The following is a 17910-nucleotide window of genomic DNA, read 5'->3' on the forward strand; positions in this document are numbered from 1 at the left end:
TGTTGTAGTTTCTTTGTCAACCGCCATCTTGATTTGTAGTCTACCTCTATCTGACTTGACCATTTGACCTGTACACACAGACTCTCTCTTTTTCACACACACTGTATATAGTTACATTTAGTAGATATTTTTGTTTATATCTTTGATGTCTTTTTAATAAATGTTTTATACAATATACAGTCTGGTCTGATTAATATTGCACAAGTGTGTATATTGCCAACCTCTTCCCTGTAGAATTCCAATCCTTCAATTCACCTAACTATTGATGTAGTATTGTGATTTATCAATTATTAAGTTAATTATTAATCCTAATCCAAATTGGTAGTCGGCTTAATTTATGAGACTGTTTTTGGAGGTTATGAATTAATGGTTCATTCAGAACCGATTGTTCTCCTCTGTTTGAGAGGAGTGGTGCCCCGATTTGAGTTTGACTCAACTTTTTATAATAAATTAATTATTCCATAATTAATCAATTATTAATATTCTAAATTCATAACCAATCACGCCCCTAATCCCAACATAATTGGTGCCCCGTGTGAGGCAGGGTACTGTTGGCAATTTATTCATAATTGTGTAATATTAATTGACCATAATTTTGGTCAATACACCAGGTAGATTCCCCAGACTTTGACTTTGGCGTTTCACTAATCCTCAACTGGAGTAGACTTCAGTTATACAGGAAGTACCTTGAGTACAAATTAGGTTTACTACATTTAACAAAAAAAAACATTTTGGTTATTGTTATCATATTGAGTCCTATGATTTTAACTTGTCTTTCAGCTTGCTAATGTTGCTAACTGTCCAGTTAACTTGATCTGTAGAAACTCGACACTGAAAATCTGGTTGTTAAATTAAGTGCTCTTTCTTTAAATAACACACAGCGTGCCACAACCCTGTGTCATAAAGCTTGTATTTTGTGCTGTTACTGCCGTGCATTTCAGCCAAAGTGAGAATTGAAATAGAGCCACAGTGTGCTATACAGCCCTGTGAAAATTGTGTACCTTGCTGTAACATTCATGTGTTTCAGCTTGAGTTAAGTTTAAGATATTTTCCCCTAAATATTTTCTTAAACCCTGCTCCCACATTTTCTGAAGCCTAATATAGCTACTAGTCAGTGCTTTAGCTGCTTCAAAGAAAGCTCCTTTCCATGTGGTAGACATCTATATTGTTGTTAGCCAAGGGTAGCAACACTACACAGTGTTCCTCAGGTTAAAATAATAACAAATTGATTTGTTTGTTGTATTTTACAACTTGCTTAAACTCCTTCTTCTCTAGACCTAAAAATGGAGAATCCCTGTGTAGAACTGTTTGTTTCATCTCTTGCACAGAACCTAAAGACTGGTTATGTTGAGTTCATCAACAGGTTAAGTTTAAATGAGTGCAAGGAGGAAATAAACGCTCTCATCTATAACAGTGTTGATGCTAAGAATGCATCCAAAGCATCATTGTTGGAATGCTTGCTGCTGAATTTCCACAGACAGGCCAGCCTTTCACTTCAGAGCAAAGCAGCTCTAGAGAAAGACGTTGAGTCGCTAAGAGTGCAGAATGCTTGCCTCCTCCAAGAGGTAAACAAGGCCAATAAGAAAGCTGTGCGCTACTTAGTAGACCTACACTCTGCAGAATCAGATCTTTGCTTCCACAAGGAAGAATTGTTAAAGCTTAGATCAGAACATCTCTCGACACCAGAGTTGTCCAGCAGATGTGACTCTGGTTATTCTGACTCACAGCCTCCCTGTAGTGAGCGTTTAACTCCCCCACACAAGAGTGGTGAAAAGTTTCTCAATGAGCTTAACTCTTTGGGAACAAAGTCATATAGATCTGACATTTCTGATAAAGGCAGTTCAGTCTCTGGTAGAATTTCTACCCAGAACCCCTTTTATTCACACATGCATGACACTGCTTTCCATGCTCACCTCGATGGAGAGGGGGTTAGGTCAGTTCAGGACTATCCCTCCCCCTTTTCAGGCTCCTCTCTGCAGCATCATGGTGATAACAGCCATGCAGGCTTCACCTACCCCCCAGAGAGAACAGCAGGAGCACATGAAAGACATGCTCAGACCTCAGAATGTTTTCGTTTTAAGGTACTGGAATCTCTTGCAAAAGACATTGATCATTTTGATCCAGACAACTGTGATCACAACATTGACAATTATTTTACTGAGATAGACCAAGCCCTTATGGACCTTCCCTATGCAACCGAGAGGGAGAAGATTAAACTTGTAGAGAAAAGCAGCTCTAAAGCAGTCCGCAAGTTTATACAGGAACTTCCCCTCAGAGTTAGAAATAACTACACAGAGCTTCGTCAAGCTCTCATAGAAGAATTCTCCTCAAGTGTGGACGAGATTACTTCCATGGCTGCAGCCCTTCAAGTTAAACATACTCGTCGCGAACATCCGCGTGATTATTTCCAACGTTTGAGAAAGGTGTATTTTCAGGGAAGAAATGCCCCTAGCTTGGAAGAAAATCCAAATTTTAAGTCCCTGTTCGTGCGCAACCTTCACCCATGCATACGCACTCACGTTGTGTTTCAGACAAGCCAAGGTAAACTTTCCATGCTTGAGATAAAGAAAATATCTCAGATGGCTTGGGAATCGGTTGTCCCACCACAGGCGAGAGATAAAATCTTTAAACCTGACAGGTCAACTCCAAAAGTGTCACCCAGACAAACAATTTCAAAATCTCATCCTCACAACAGAACAAAGGGGGGTGACAAAAAGAAGCCTAGGGACAGAAAGCATAACTGCCATGTCCACTGGCTGCCCCGAGACAGGCACTCCCACAACAGAAGTTGTTGGAGACCATACTCAGAGATTCTGGCCCAAAGACATGATCAGCCACTAAATTACTCTGATGAGGACCGTAGTATCTCAGAGTACAGTTCAGAACATGATCATGACCGATTTGACAGTAACAGTGAATCTCACCGCTTCTCCAGCTACAGGTGTTATAGCCCTAAGCCACAAGTTCCAGAAAGCTTTAGATACTAGAGCTCCACACTGGAACAAACCCTTAGGACACAATCCAATCTGTCCTGAAGAATGTCCATTCCTTGTTTATTTTAAATTTTTCTTAGTTTTATTAGATGAGTAGGTATCCGGATTTTGGGTACGCACATATGACAATTTCAGTGATTCTTAACACTGTAATAACCAGACTTATTACGTCACTTAAGAAAACCACTGCTCAACTTTGTATTCTTGGGCAAACTTTGTTTTTTTACTTTTTGTTTGTACCCTTCCAGCTGTAGGATAAGTTTTGTACACTAGTCAAGGACATCTTGTTATGACCATACAGGGCTAGTTATGATCACACTGATATCCATTTACAGTTGCCACTCTTGGTATTTACCATGTTAACACATCTAACCTTCCTCTTTTTACTAACCTGATAAAGTTAGGTATTGTTGTACAATGCCATTTTTGTATGTTCTTCATTTGTAATATTACTGCTTAGCCAAATTAGAGTTAATCAATGCCCAGATGTTACAAAGTGAATGAACTGATTTTCCTCTGGACTGTACACTGTGCACTCAGGATCACACATGGAGTGAGATCCTGAGTCCAAGGGGGGATTGTTGGGGATCAGCTCATTCAAGATGGAGTCACATGCATCTTGGATGGAGAACACATGGCCCCTTGCTCAGAGACAAAGAGTGTCATAAAACTCAGTCAATAAAGATCCCTTATCTTCCACACATCAGTGGGAAACCCACCTCAGTGGTCACTTTGAGACATGTGACCCCCATGTAACAGGCAATACAAAAGCCAGGTTTCCCCTCCTTCCTTTCTCTTTTTCGCTCTTCTCCATCTCACCAGAGGACACAGGCTCCTCTGCTCTCCCCTGCCCTTCTGGGTGCAGGAAGGACACAGACCTCAGCTCTTCGACTGAAGACCCTTCAGCACAGAGCTTAACAAGCTTCCAGCAGCAAGAGACCCTCTCTGCTGATCTTCGAGCAGGCCCGCTCACAGCAGCCTGCTATCCTCCCATCAGAGGCAGCGACACCAGAGCCTGCCTAAGGATCAACCAAGGATCCAGAGCCAAGTTAGCTCCAACTAGCTAACTTTGTGAGGAGGAACCTGAGCCACAGACACCAGAAACACAGTCAACCATCTACTGTTCCTGGACCAACAGACAGCACCTCAAAAGGACACTTTTGCATCTTTTAAGGACTTGGTAACGTAACTGGGCCTAGCATAGCATTACACTACTTGGCTAAGCATAGATGAAATGTTATACTGAGCTTACTTGCTCACATAAAGTGTTGTTGTAATGCCTAGATTTAGGTTAATATGATGTTAGTGATGTCCATGCTTCTTAGCTCTCAGCTCTAGATGTGCATGCTTCTAACCTCTCATCTAACCTGACATCTCACTTTAGAAAAGTAGTTAACCAAGAAACACAGCAGCCATGCGGTCAAGAAGCCATCTTTGATTCCGCCATCTTGTTGTAGTTTCTTTGTCAACCGCCATCTTGATTTGTAGTCTACCTCTATCTGACTTGACCATTTGACCTGTACACACAGACTCTCTCTTTTTCACACACACTGTATATAGTTACATTTAGTAGATATTTTTGTTTATATCTTTGATGTCTTTTTAATAAATGTTTTATACAATATACAGTCTGGTCTGATTAATATTGCACAAGTGTGTATATTGCCAACCTCTTCCCTGTAGAATTCCAATCCTTCAATTCACCTAACTATTGATGTAGTATTGTGATTTATCAATTATTAAGTTAATTATTAATCCTAATCCAAATTGGTAGTCGGCTTAATTTATGAGACTGTTTTTGGAGGTTATGAATTAATGGTTCATTCAGAACCGATTGTTCTCCTCTGTTTGAGAGGAGTGGTGCCCCGATTTGAGTTTGACTCAACTTTTTATAATAAATTAATTATTCCATAATTAATCAATTATTAATATTCTAAATTCATAACCAATCACGCCCCTAATCCCAACATATGTATATATATTTTTTTTATTAATAAATATTTTGAAAAATTAGTATTTGATCGGATCAATGAAAATCAGTCTTAAATAATCACTGTTATTGACTATGATATCAAAGATATCCCAATTGAACAGTTTTGAACGTATGAATCCGAGCACATACTCTCTCAACCCCCATTTGTCACAGTATTCATGTGAAAAAGATAACAAGCGTTCCTTCAGGTGAATAACAGTAATAATTTATTCAATCAATTAAACCATCATATTCATTAAAGGTGAACATTAATGTATAATGAAAATATATTGGAGCAACAAATATCACTTGCTAAACTAAACAACACAGGCTATATACAACATAAACACCTGTGTGCGTGCGCGCACGTGACCTGTCTACGCACTCCCAGCTCGAGGAAGGCACATCACTGCATGGACTGCAGTGGCCGATGTGTGCTCCCCACTCAGCAGCAAAACTATGGCAACAAACACAGGGCAATCAAAGAAAACTCACTGCGTGATCGCATGGCATGAGCAGGGAATAAACGTGTAAACAAAATACACTCCTGATCAAAATTTTAAGACCAGTTGAAAAATTGCAAGAATTTACATTTTGTACTGTTGGATCTTAAGAAGGTTCTAAGTAGTGCTTCAAAATACAAAAAGAAGAAATGTGAGTGAGACAAAAAAAAAATTTGAGGAAGCAATTTATTGCAAACAACCATTAAACTGAAATGGGCTGTTCCTCAGCTGATCAAAAGTTTAAGACATCTCAAAAAAAAAACAACCCTAAAATAGAAATAACATTTTCAAAAAAGGACTGATAAGGTGATAAGTAGCTGTGCCATTCTTGTTAATCACCTAAAAAATTTGTTTTGGCATGCTTGATACTAGTGTTTCCAGGAGGCTAGTGAGAATGTTGCTCCAAGTGGTGAAGATGGCTTCACGGAGGGCATCAACTGTCTGGAACTGGTCTCCATTTTTGTTGACTTCCCTTGCCATCCAACCCCAAGTGTTTTAAATTGGATTTAGATCAGTGGAACACACACAATGGTTCAAAAGAGTGATGTTATTTCTCTGGAAGAGGTCCTTTGCCAGGCGGGCATTGTGAACTGCAGCGTTGTCCTGTTGAAAAACCCAGTCATTACCACACAGACGATGGCCTTCAGTCATGAGGGATGCCCCCTGCAACATCTCCACATAGCCAGCTGCAGTTTGATGCCTCTGCACAACCTGAAGCTCCATTGTTCCATTGAAGGAAAAATCCCCCCAGATCATGATGGCGCCCCCTCCACTGTGCCGTGTAGAAAACATCTCAGGTGGGATCTCCTTGTCTTACCGGTAACGTTGGAAGCCATTAGGACCGTCAAGGTTACATTTTTCTCATCAGAGAATAAAACTTTCTTCCACCTTGCAATGTCCCATGTTTGGGGCTCTTGTGCAAACTCCAAACAGGCAATTTTGTCCCATTGAAGAAGACGAGGCCTTTGAAGACGTTTTTTGTTCTTAAAACCCATCTCTCGCAGATGCCGTTTAATCGTTATGGGACTGTGACAAGCTTAATTTGGGCCAAGGATCGTCCCATGTCTTGACGGACAATGACATATTTTGGGTCAACCACTTGACTTTTTTGTTCCATAATCCTCAGGACCTTTTAAGAAGTTTAAAATGACTGTCTTACTGTGTCCAACCTCAGCAGCAATGGCACGCTGCGAGAGGCCTTGCTGAATCAGCGCAACAATCCGACCATGTTCAAAGAGAGAAAGCTTTTTTGCCTTTGCCATCACGAGTTCATGACAGTGTGGATACCTGACTGAACATTTTTGCGAAGATTCAAGATCCAAACTTTTGATCAGCTGATGAACAGCCTATTTCAGTTTAATGGTTGTTTGCAATAGATAGCTTACTCAATTGTTTTTTGTCTCACTCCCATTTCTTCTTTTTGTATTTTGAAGCGCTACTTAGAACCTTCTTAAGATCCACCTGCATGTTGGATCCTAAGAAGGTGATCTTAAGAAATGTAAATTCTTGCAATTTTTTAACTGGCCTTAAAATTTTGATCAGGAGTGTATAAACAGTTAACAAAGATAACACAAATAACAACGTGTGGGTGCGCAATCCAACACATTCAACACAAAATAAAGTTTATAAAACACTTAACACTGCCCAGAACACTTTTGCCTGTTACTGTAAGCCGATAACAAGGTGTGCGGTCCGTCATTGGGTCCGGTCCAGTACGTTGGAGTCGCGGAGCGTGGATAGCCGTTGTTTGCCGTTGTCTGGACAACACCCCCTGGAATGTTGTCCAGTAAGGGCAGTAAGATAGATTGTCTCTAGAACAGGCCTGGTTAGGTGATCAGGCCAGTGGGTTCAGTACTTTTGGGACTGAACTTCACCATTTAGTTCCCTCTGCAGAGGTTGTTGCTGGAGGGTGGTGTTTACTGTGATGTGACCATTAAAAGGGCGTCCATGATCTTGATCTCCCAGTCTTACTGACTAGAGTCAAGGTGAGTGGAGGCCTACGTCATCAATATGCACAGTGCTATTCTGGCAGGTTCACCTTAGTAGCTGTGTCATGCCGGTCACGCCATCAGGACACCATCCACTTTTCCTGAGTCTTCATGGTTTCAGACATGCTGCCCTGGCACATTTACTCAGATGCAGATATTCTGAGATAATTGGTTATTAGGACAAACCCATTGAATATCTTTCGATTTAGATGCACAGGTTCAGAGTCAGGTAGAGTGAGGGATCCTTGTTATAAAATGCCAGGAGGTGTGCGGACTGGACTGCGGCCAGCGGTCGCCGTATTTAGTCAGCGAACGTATTTCACCGACGTACAAACACACATTTTTAAGAAAAGGTCACATAGAGCTCATAACTGACCATTCTGACACGTCACATACAGCGGCAGTTTATGCAGTTCGCTGCTGGCGATCAGCGGTGCTGTCACTAAGTATCCGTGTGTCGGAGGTCTCTTTCTGTGACGGCACTCTCTGTGAAAATCAGTTAAGCACTGCTGATCGCCAGCGGCGAGCGGCGAGCTGCCTACACTGCCGCTGTACGTAGCATACAGTCACCGGTCTGTAACAGTTGAATGCAGCGGCAGTTTATGCAGCTCGCAGCGCGCTGCTGGCGATCAGCGGTGGCGATCAGGGGTGCTGTCTCTAAGTGTTTTTAACTGTTTTACAGTTAGGCACTGTTCGGCTCGATCCTTGTGTAGGACGTCTCTTCCTGTGACGGCACTCTCGCTGTTTTCCGCGCACACTGCCATGTTGATATTGTCAGAGAACTAGTGGAGGGAGGGGGAGAGGTATGGAGCTGAGGGAACATGATCTGAGCGAGTGAGCGCTGTAAAGAGGACAAATCAGAAACCCCCTGGAAGAAGTGGGTGTGTTGCCTGTGTCTCATTTGCATGTAAAGGGACAACGCACAAAACAGAGCGTTCTGAAAGGGGCGGGTTTAGCAGGGTTATTGAACTGCTATGATGCTTCATCCTTACCCTGGATTTCCACTGGACGCGGAACGGCCGCGGAACGGCAGCCGTTGCAAATCGCTTCCATTCTAATCAATGTGAGCATTCCCACCGGCCGCGCTGCGGCGCGGATCAGCAGCGGCCCAGAAGCGCTATCGATAGGAATCAGTTCTATTTTTTCCGTTGGCGCTGCTGAACCTCGTAAATTTCAACGAAGCAGATCGCACAAGACAGGAAGTCCGACACAGTATCAAAGTAAAACACTTCCGCCCCCCTTTCAAAATAAAACACAATGCGCAGGTCACAACTTCACCTCAACGTTACGTCATAACCGGTGCTCCCAGGTCAACAGTCATTTGATCCGAGGGTCTCGGAGACAATGGACGACGAGAGACTGATTATGGAAGTGGAGAAATGAAAGAAGCTGTGTTGTTGTTGTTTCCTTTATTCACACAGTCTATCGCGGGATCTCGCGTCCGTTCGAGATTATCGCGCGATCTTCTGTGAATACCGCTGGCTCCCAAGGCTCCGCGCCGCTGCCGTAACGCGCCCGGTGGGGATTGACGTTTGGGAGAGGACGAAGCAGAACCGCGCCGCGGCCGTTCCGCGGCCGTTCCGCGTCCAGTGGAAATCCAGGGTTATGGTATTTTGACCAAAGCATTTCACTGACATGTTCATTAGGACACCAGGGAACTATTTTAATTGGGGAAATAGGGTATAATATGTCCCCTTTAACAACCAAAGTGGTGGTGGAGGTAAGGATCTATTCGACCAGGTCAAGTGGGACTAAATAAGAAGGGTTGTACCGCTACTTTAAGTCACTGACGGGCGAGCTGACTTCTCTGTTAAAGTCCTGCACAAGAGTCCTAACTCTACACACAAAGGTTTAAATCTTCTCAGATCTTCTGACAGAGTCCTTATGACAATGCAAAGATGTTAAGTGGAGGTTACTCCTAACAACCAAATAGACCTGTTTTTTATAAATGGTTGGTGCGTGCTGAAAAGGTGGAGCACGCAACCATGTGAGTGGTGAGGTAAAAGTAATGCATTTTCCATTCCTTAGGGTAGGAGGGAGAGCTCTGGCACTGGTTGCAGGAACCTGCTTCCCTCTTTCGGATGTGGAAAACGGCTTATGGGTTCAAAGAAAAAGAAATGGTTGACGAACAAACAACAAACAAACTGAAGAAGCTTGAATTGGTGAGGAGCATCTGGTTTCTTGGCAGCAGCCACTTTGTTATTCGCGACTTAACAAAATGCTGGCTGGACCAAAGGCTAAGGTGGAGTTACACTGAGCTAAGATGTGACTTGGTTGGCAGTCACAAGCAGAGAAGCTACTGAGGAGATCCTCACCAATGTGCAAAGAATCTTTGAATCTTTGCACATCAACATGGCGCCCTCCGTGGCTGACGTGTTTGCGTCATCTCCCCAACAACTACTTTGTTTTGTATATATTGTTATCTGGGTTTGCGCCCTAAATGCTAAGTCTGGCAACGCTCTAATTAGATACAGCAGAGAGGCGCTTTTGGACATCGGTTTAGCCTCCTCTACACTGCATACAGACAACGACTTAAGCAAGCCCCCCCAGTAAGTACTACTGTTAAAGGGTGGAATGAAGAGACCGAACTGGTGCTTCAGGACTGCTTTGGGAGTACAAATCCCAAACCAAAAGCCCTGGATTAACCAGGAAGTTCGGTCTATGGTAGCATAGACCGAACCGAACGTGCTCGCTCTACTGCATTTGCTTCAGGCAGCGCTGACTACTACAAGAAGGCTAGATATGACCTGAGTAGGTCCATCAGAGATGCCAAGAGGCAATACAGACTGAAGCTAGAGGGTTTCTACTCCACCACAGATTCACGACGCATGTGGCAAGGTCTACAACACATCACAGACTACCAGCAGGGGAGCAGAGGGGCCACGACCAGCCAGCCCTCCCTACCAGATGAGCTGAATGAGTTCTACGCCCACTTTGAGACTCTCAACACCAACCAACAGGGAGGATCTCTGACCACAGAGCATGCACAGGACTCACCACTCACTGTGATAACAGCAGAGGTGCGTACAGTTCTGAGGAGAACAAACCCACGAAAGGCAGCCGGCCCAGACATCATCTCGGGGCGTGCCCTCAGGGCCTGTTCATCGGAGCTAGCTGATGTGCTTGCCGACATCTACAACCTGTCACTAGCACAAGCTGTTGTTCCTACCTGCTTCAAGTCCACCACCATTGTTCCCCTTCCAAAGAAAAACACTGTGACCTGCCTGAATGACTATCGTCCCATTGCACTCACCCCTATAGTGATGAAGTGTTTCGAGAGGATAGTCATGACCCACATCAAGTAGACCATCCCGGACACCGTGGACCCTTTACAGTTTGCATATATCGTCAGAACCGGTCCACTGATGACGCAATTAATACCGTCATCCACACCACCCTCACTCACTTAGAGGCCAAGGACACGTACGTCATGCTGCTCTTCATCGACTTCAGTTCTGCGTTTAACGCAGTCATTCCACAAAAACTCTTTGTCAAGCTTCTCATCCTTGGACTTGGACACCTGCTCTCTGTAACTGGGTGCTGAGCTTTCTCAGAGACAGACCCGAGTCAGTCAGCATGGGCAACCATACATCACTAACAAGAACTGTAACCATAGGGACCTCCCAGCGTGTGATCAAAACTGCACAGTCCATCTCTGGAGCAGCCTTCCCCTCACTTCAGGACATTTACTCCACTAGGGCCACAAGAAGAGCACACAACGTCATAAAAGACAATACACACCCACAGCACAGACTCTTCACGCTGCTGCCATCAGGCAGACGCTACCAGAGTCTGAGATCCAGAACCACAAGGATGACGAACAGCTTTTACCCACAGAGGGCAGGCAGTTGCTAATCAATTATGTGAATATTTGCGCATTAATGGCCTGTTTGAAGATTTTCAGTCAGGTTTTAGATTAAACCATAGCACAGAAACAGCGCTAGTTAAAGTTAGTAATGATCTTCTCTTGGCTTCAGATAATGGTCTAGTCTCTTTACTTGTCCTGTTGGATCTTAGTGCTGTATTTGACTCCATTGATCATAATATTCTACTGCAGAGATTGGAGCAGACTCTTGGTATCACAGGTGCTGCCCTCTGCTGTTTTAAATCATACTTATCTGATAGATTCCAGTTTGTTCATGTTAATGATAAAGCCTCACTGCAAACAAAAGTTAATTGTGAAGTTCCACAAGGCTCAGTGCTTGGGCCTATACTTTTTACCTTATATATGCTTCCTCTAGGGAACATTATTAGAAAGCACAACATACACTTTCATTGTTATGCAGATGACACACAGCTATATTTATCAATGAGGCCGGATAAAATAAATCAGGTTGTTCAACTCCAGGAATGTCTCAGATACATTAAGTCTTGGATGACCTGTAACTTTCTACTTTTAAACTCAGAAAAAACTGAGGTCATTATACTCGGCCCTAAACACCTCAGAGAAAAACTTTCCGATCACATTGTCACTTTAGATTACATCACCCTGGCTTCCAGTTCCACTGTGAGGAACCTTGGAGTTACTTTTGACCAGGAAATGTCATTTGATTCACACATAAAACTAATTTCCAGAACAGCCTTCTTCAACCTGCGGAACATTATGAAAATTAGAAACATTCTGTCTTTACAGGATGTTGAAAAACTAGTTCATGCTTTTGTTACATCTAGATTAGATGACTGTAACTCCTTATTATCAGGATGTTCCAACAAGTCTGTTAGAACCCTTCAGTTAATTCAAAATGCTGCAGCACGAGTTCTGACAGGAACTAGAAAGAGAGACCACATAACTCCAGTGTTAGCTTCTCTACACTGGCTCCCTGTACAGTTTAGAATTCAATTTAAAATCCTCCTCCTCACGTACAAAGCACTTAATGGTCAGGCCCCTTCATACCTGAAAGACTTAGTCTTACCCTATCACCCTAATAGACCACTTAGGTCACAAAATACAGGTTTACTTGTGGTTCCCAGAGTCTGTAAGAGTAGAATGGGAGGTAGAGCCTTTAGTTACCAGGCTCCTCTCCTGTGGAACCAGCTCCCAATGATAGTTCGGGAGGCGGACACTCTCTCTGTATTTAAAGTTAAACTTAAAACTTTCCTTTTTGATAAAGCTTATAGTTAGAGCTGGTTCAGGGAAACCTGGACCAGCTCTTAGTTATGCTGCTATAGAACTAGACTGCTGGGGGATTTTTCCTGTGGTGCACGCACATTCACTCTCTCACACTCAGAATATGATTATGACTTTTTATATGTCATTAACCTTGTCTCTTTCTCTCCCTAGTTTGTGTATTTCCTTCCTTCCCTCTCTCTCTCTCTCTCTCTCTCTGTATTCTCATCATGCAGGTTGCGGGACCAAGATCCAGTTTTCGAGGCTACGCTTATCATCACCATTATTATTGTGCCATAATTAAAAAGTCGAAGGGGCGGGTCTAGCCAAAAGGCCTGGTTTCTGAGCGGGTTTTTGGCAGTAACTCGAAGAGTACACGAAGGCAGGGCCCGTTCTGGGTGTTCGCCTGGACGGCCCGCATCCGCCGAGACCCCAGCCGGCCCGGTCGAACGCATGGTTCTCGAGATGCCCCCCAGAACCGGTGGCGTTTTCGTCGCGGCGTGTCCCTTTTCCTTTTCTTTTTCCTTTTGGGGGCCACCCTGTACGCCGAGCGGGTGGCTGTGGGTCGTCGGGAACTGCCAAGGGTTAGGTTTTAGGCAAGAGGCCTGGCAGGGGTAAGGTCAGGGCAGAGGAAACTGGGCCAGGCCGTTAAGTCATCGACTTTCGAAATGTCAACCGTGTACATGGGTCAGGGTAAGGGATTATATACGACTCCCTACGCTGTGGGGTTAAGGACTGTGTACAATTAAATTAGGCTGCTACAGATGAATGAATGAAATGAACGGTAATTTGTTGATGGTCCCTAAATGAGACCACGGTAGTTAAGAGTGATGGGTCGGACTTTGAACAAGCCGCGATCGTGCACCTATCGCAGGGTGGAGAAGGAGGAGGGTGCCGTTGGATCTGGAACGAATGTCTGTTGAATATCCAACCTGAAACTGATTTCAGCGCGGTACGTTGTTGGAGGTGATCGGCTCCGCCTCTGAGGACGCTCGGTGCTCACAGTGCCCGGGGGAAGAGCAGCGTTACCTCGGCCTGTCCTGACGAAATGACCCACTGTCTCAGACGTCTCTGTCATTAGATGCTTGGTGTGATCCATAGATTTGTGGTTGACATGTGATTTTGTTTTTAATGTAAACTTTTTGACCTGACGGTTTAGTTATTTATTTTACCTTTGAATTTTAGATTTATATTAAAGTCGCACAGTCATTGTCAACTCTTTTAATATTTTTCTGCAGATTCCCCGCTTGAAAGGGATCTGATTAATTTACCCCGAAATGATAAACTGGATTTCACTCAATGATTTTCCTCCTTTTATTTTGGAGGTTAGTTTCTGAGTAGGTGAAAAACCTTTAAAGAAAAAAAATATATATACAAACCACTGTGATTAAATATAATAAAAACAAAACATTTCAAATTTCTGTACATTCAAACAACTGTTAAATTCCACATTTCATGAAAAATATAGATAATACACACCACTGTTACCTCTTTCTTCTTTTTTAGCTTGATATCATATGATCTTTTACTGCTTTTTAACACATTTTATCATATGTATTAAGCCAATATTTAAACCCAATTCTTATATATTTTTTCTATGGTATTTATCGTATTTTTAAAAATTTTTATAATACACACATTTTACAAACATTTTCTCATAATTATTTTACAATATTTTTAGAGTGCAATTATAGTTATTTTACCCCGGTACTAAAGTGAAACTAGTACCGTGGCAGATTCCGTCTCTTTCCGTTCGTTCACTGCTCAGTTTTTTAAGTCAGTGTCCACTTATTACTGCTTGAGTTTTTTTGCTGCAAGCCATCTTCCGTCGCTCCCCTTTTCCGGTGCTGTACGCTCTCTTTAAATCCCCAGTTGGAAATTTGCCAGGTGCATCGGTTCCGCCCACTTTCAGTTCTAGTGCTCTCTTTCAGCACATGCGGAGCGGTCCAGAGCAGGTTCCCGCACAGCCCAATCCTAAGTGGCTCTCCTGGCCGCAGTCCCCGTCAGCGGCCACCGGGGGGCAGGCGTGGGCCCACTCACGTACAGTACGTATGTGAACACACATATACATCTTAACAGAAATTAAAATTTAGGGTTAGATTTAATGGAAATAATCAGTAATCAACACTGACTTTAGGCTTAGGGCTGTACAACAATGGGGTTAGGGTTAGAAAAATGAGATATGGATAGTCTGTCAGGAAAAATTGTCTTAAAAGACCCAGTGAAATGACTTTAGGGTCAGGGCAAAACACACACAGGCAGGAGAAGCAAACCAAGCCATAGAGCTCTGGTGCTGAAAATGATCCTTGAAGGCCCTCTAGTGGACAAAAACTATGATCACATGCTCAATTCTACCCAGATGTCAAACGTTACATGCAGTCAGTCAGTCATCATCTACCGCTTTATCCTCCACTAGAGGGTCGCGGGGGGTGCTGTGCCAATCTCAGCCCGCCTATCGGGCGATAGGCGGGGTACACCCTGGACAGTTCGCCAGTCCATCGCAGGGCCACACACATAGACAAACAACCATTCACTCTCACACTCACTTTAGGGCGTCCAATTTACCTAATCCCCACATTGCATGATTTGGGACTGTGGGAGGAAGCCGGAGAACCCGGAGAAAACCCATGCACACATGGGGAGAACATGCAAACTCCATGCAGAAAGGCCCTTGTTCCAACCGGGGCTCGAACCCATAAGGAGTAACAAAATTTGCATTTCACACCCCTTAAACCCCAAAAAAGCAACTACGGAGTAAGCCATATAAATAATATTTATTCAAACAAACCGTAATGACGACGCATGAGCTGCTAATTTGCGGGAATTCTTTTTTCAGCAGTCGTTCAGGTTGTGGAGAGCCTGAAGAGGATGTTCATGAAGACTCTCAGATGAGCAGTGATGTCATCGTGCCCCTCTGATGGCACGATGACATCACTGCTCATCCAAGAGTCTTCATGAATCATATAATATATTTAACGGGGTTAAGTTAACCCGTGCTAAACGCCTGTACAAAAACTATACGAAAAATAGAAAGTGACTAGAAACGAAATGTTTTGTTAGGGGTCTCAAATTCAAACTCAAATGGGTTGTTTTAAAGTGCTTTACAAATAAAGTTGGATTGTATTGGATAATTTCAAAATATAAGTGGTTGTTTTGATATGCATAAATAATATGCATAAATAAAAAAAACATATTTATGATGCAAAATTCATCTATTCATTTAAAAATAAAAACATGACTCGTTACAACTTGATATTGTTTGGAGGGCCACATGTGGCGCCAAGCAGAGCGGAGACGGTGGGAGAAACACAGTGGATGCAGCCCAGCCGTCAGAGTGACGGCGGCGCTTTTTGTTGAGACTTTTTGAGACTTTTCAGTTGAACTTTATCTGTTTATGCCACCGTTGACAATAAACTGGACTATTTTCACAAGAAACACAGGCTCTTACATCCTTCCTGAACCCGCCGTGAGCAGCGAAGCTCATATCCCGATGTCAGCTTCAACAGCAAACAGAAAATCAGAAATATTAGCAGATGATGTACTGGCACAGCTTGATGCAGCTATTCAGAGTGCACCAATCACTGGCAGAGCAGTCACGTGCCCATTTCTCTCATTAAGAAAAGTTTAAAAAAAAGAATAATCAAAAGAGAAAAGGTGGTGTTCAAAGTTCTGTTTTCATTTTTTTCCTAAAAGAGCCATTTTTTATTTATTGTTTTCTGAAGATGTTGGCCTGTTTTTCTTGAAAAGTAGGCTCAGGGGTCGCGTTAACCGAATATTTTCCGTCATTGACCATTTTTTTAAAACGGTGACGGAAAAATCTGAGGGCCATCCGTCATTTTGACAGATTGCAATTCACACCCCTGACCACTTGGTGGTGAAGAACATATTACAGTAATTGGCTCTTGTAGAAGAAGAAAAGTAGAAAAGAAGAGCGAGGAAGCGGCAGTAAGGAGGTTAGGCGGGAGTACAGAGTTTAGTGGGAGCCGGAGTTCTCCTGGCTGAGGAGGGAGGATAGAAAAATGTTCTGCGACAAAATAAAGATTCCGATCGGAGCATCTGAGCATCATTTCTGACCTGGACACCGTACTCACAGACGCTACGGGTAGCGTCTGTGAGTACGGTGTCCAGTACTCACGCTACGGGTAGCGTCTGTGCTACGGGCTGATCCACTGGTGCAGAAGGAGCGCATGCTGCGGGATTTCCTACCACGCGCAACTACGCGCAAGCAGGCACGCAATTCTAGTCCATATGGACCAGGAGGAATGTGTGAGACTGTGCATTTAGGCCACAGGTGAACTGTTCATATTCCACTGCAATATGAACAATGCAATTGAATATGTCATTATTATCATTTAAAGTGACCAGTAAAAATTGATTATGACGGGATTTTTATGACCCTGTCAGTCAAAATGACAGACAACGAAAAAGTCTAGCGCAACCTCTGAGTAGGCTTTCAGTTTTTTTAGGCTGGGACCTCTTTAATTATACAGAAAAAAGGGTTATTAGGCTGTTTTATTTATTTTATTCTGAGGTTTTTGTTTTCTTTAATCTGAAAGGCCTTAAATTTATTTGCCTGGGACTACTTTTATTTATGGTAAAAGAGCTTGCTGTTTACTATACAAGTGCACGCTGTTAAACGTTTCCTGCATTGACAATAAATATGATTGAAACCATATGAAAATGTGAACATAGGGGTAGGCTAGAAACAATAATAAGACACAAGCTGGACTTCGGTTCGGACCTTTTATTTGGAGTAAATTTTAGTAACTGGACCTTGGTGACTTTTAATTGAATACCCCTGAAGTAGGCTATACACTAAATGCATTCCTCTATTCTTAAAAATTAAGTCCACTCTGAATGTTGATACAGTGTGGGTGTTGTTATTATTATTATTTTTTTTATGACAGTCTTTTCCATGCTTACAACGCACAGTTAACGTGACTGGATTATGCTTAATCCGGGGAAAGAGGTTGACCCTCAGGCTTTGGACACCTACTGTATTTAGTTGATGACAAACTGTTTGTTTCCTTAACCCTCAGGCTTCATTATGAATCATTTCTGCTGTGTTAGTGCATATGGCACAATTTCTTGTAAGAAGGTCTCTTGGCAAATTGGAATTCAAATGAAAACTTTTTATCAATAGATAAATAGAACACTGAACATTGTTTTCACCATACACTTGAGTATATGGCGGCAATGTTCACTCCCAAGAATTGTTGTCATAAAAGAGTAATACTTTTGTCCTGCATCAGCCCTCCTCAAAACTACCAAATATTCAATCATTTCCATATTACAAATGTCCTCTTTTCAAATTAAGAGGGGAGGAAGTACATGTTTTATCTGATGC

This window comes from Solea solea, chromosome 4 (genome assembly GCF_958295425.1).
Source record: "Solea solea chromosome 4, fSolSol10.1, whole genome shotgun sequence".
NCBI lineage: Eukaryota > Metazoa > Chordata > Actinopteri > Pleuronectiformes > Soleidae > Solea > Solea solea.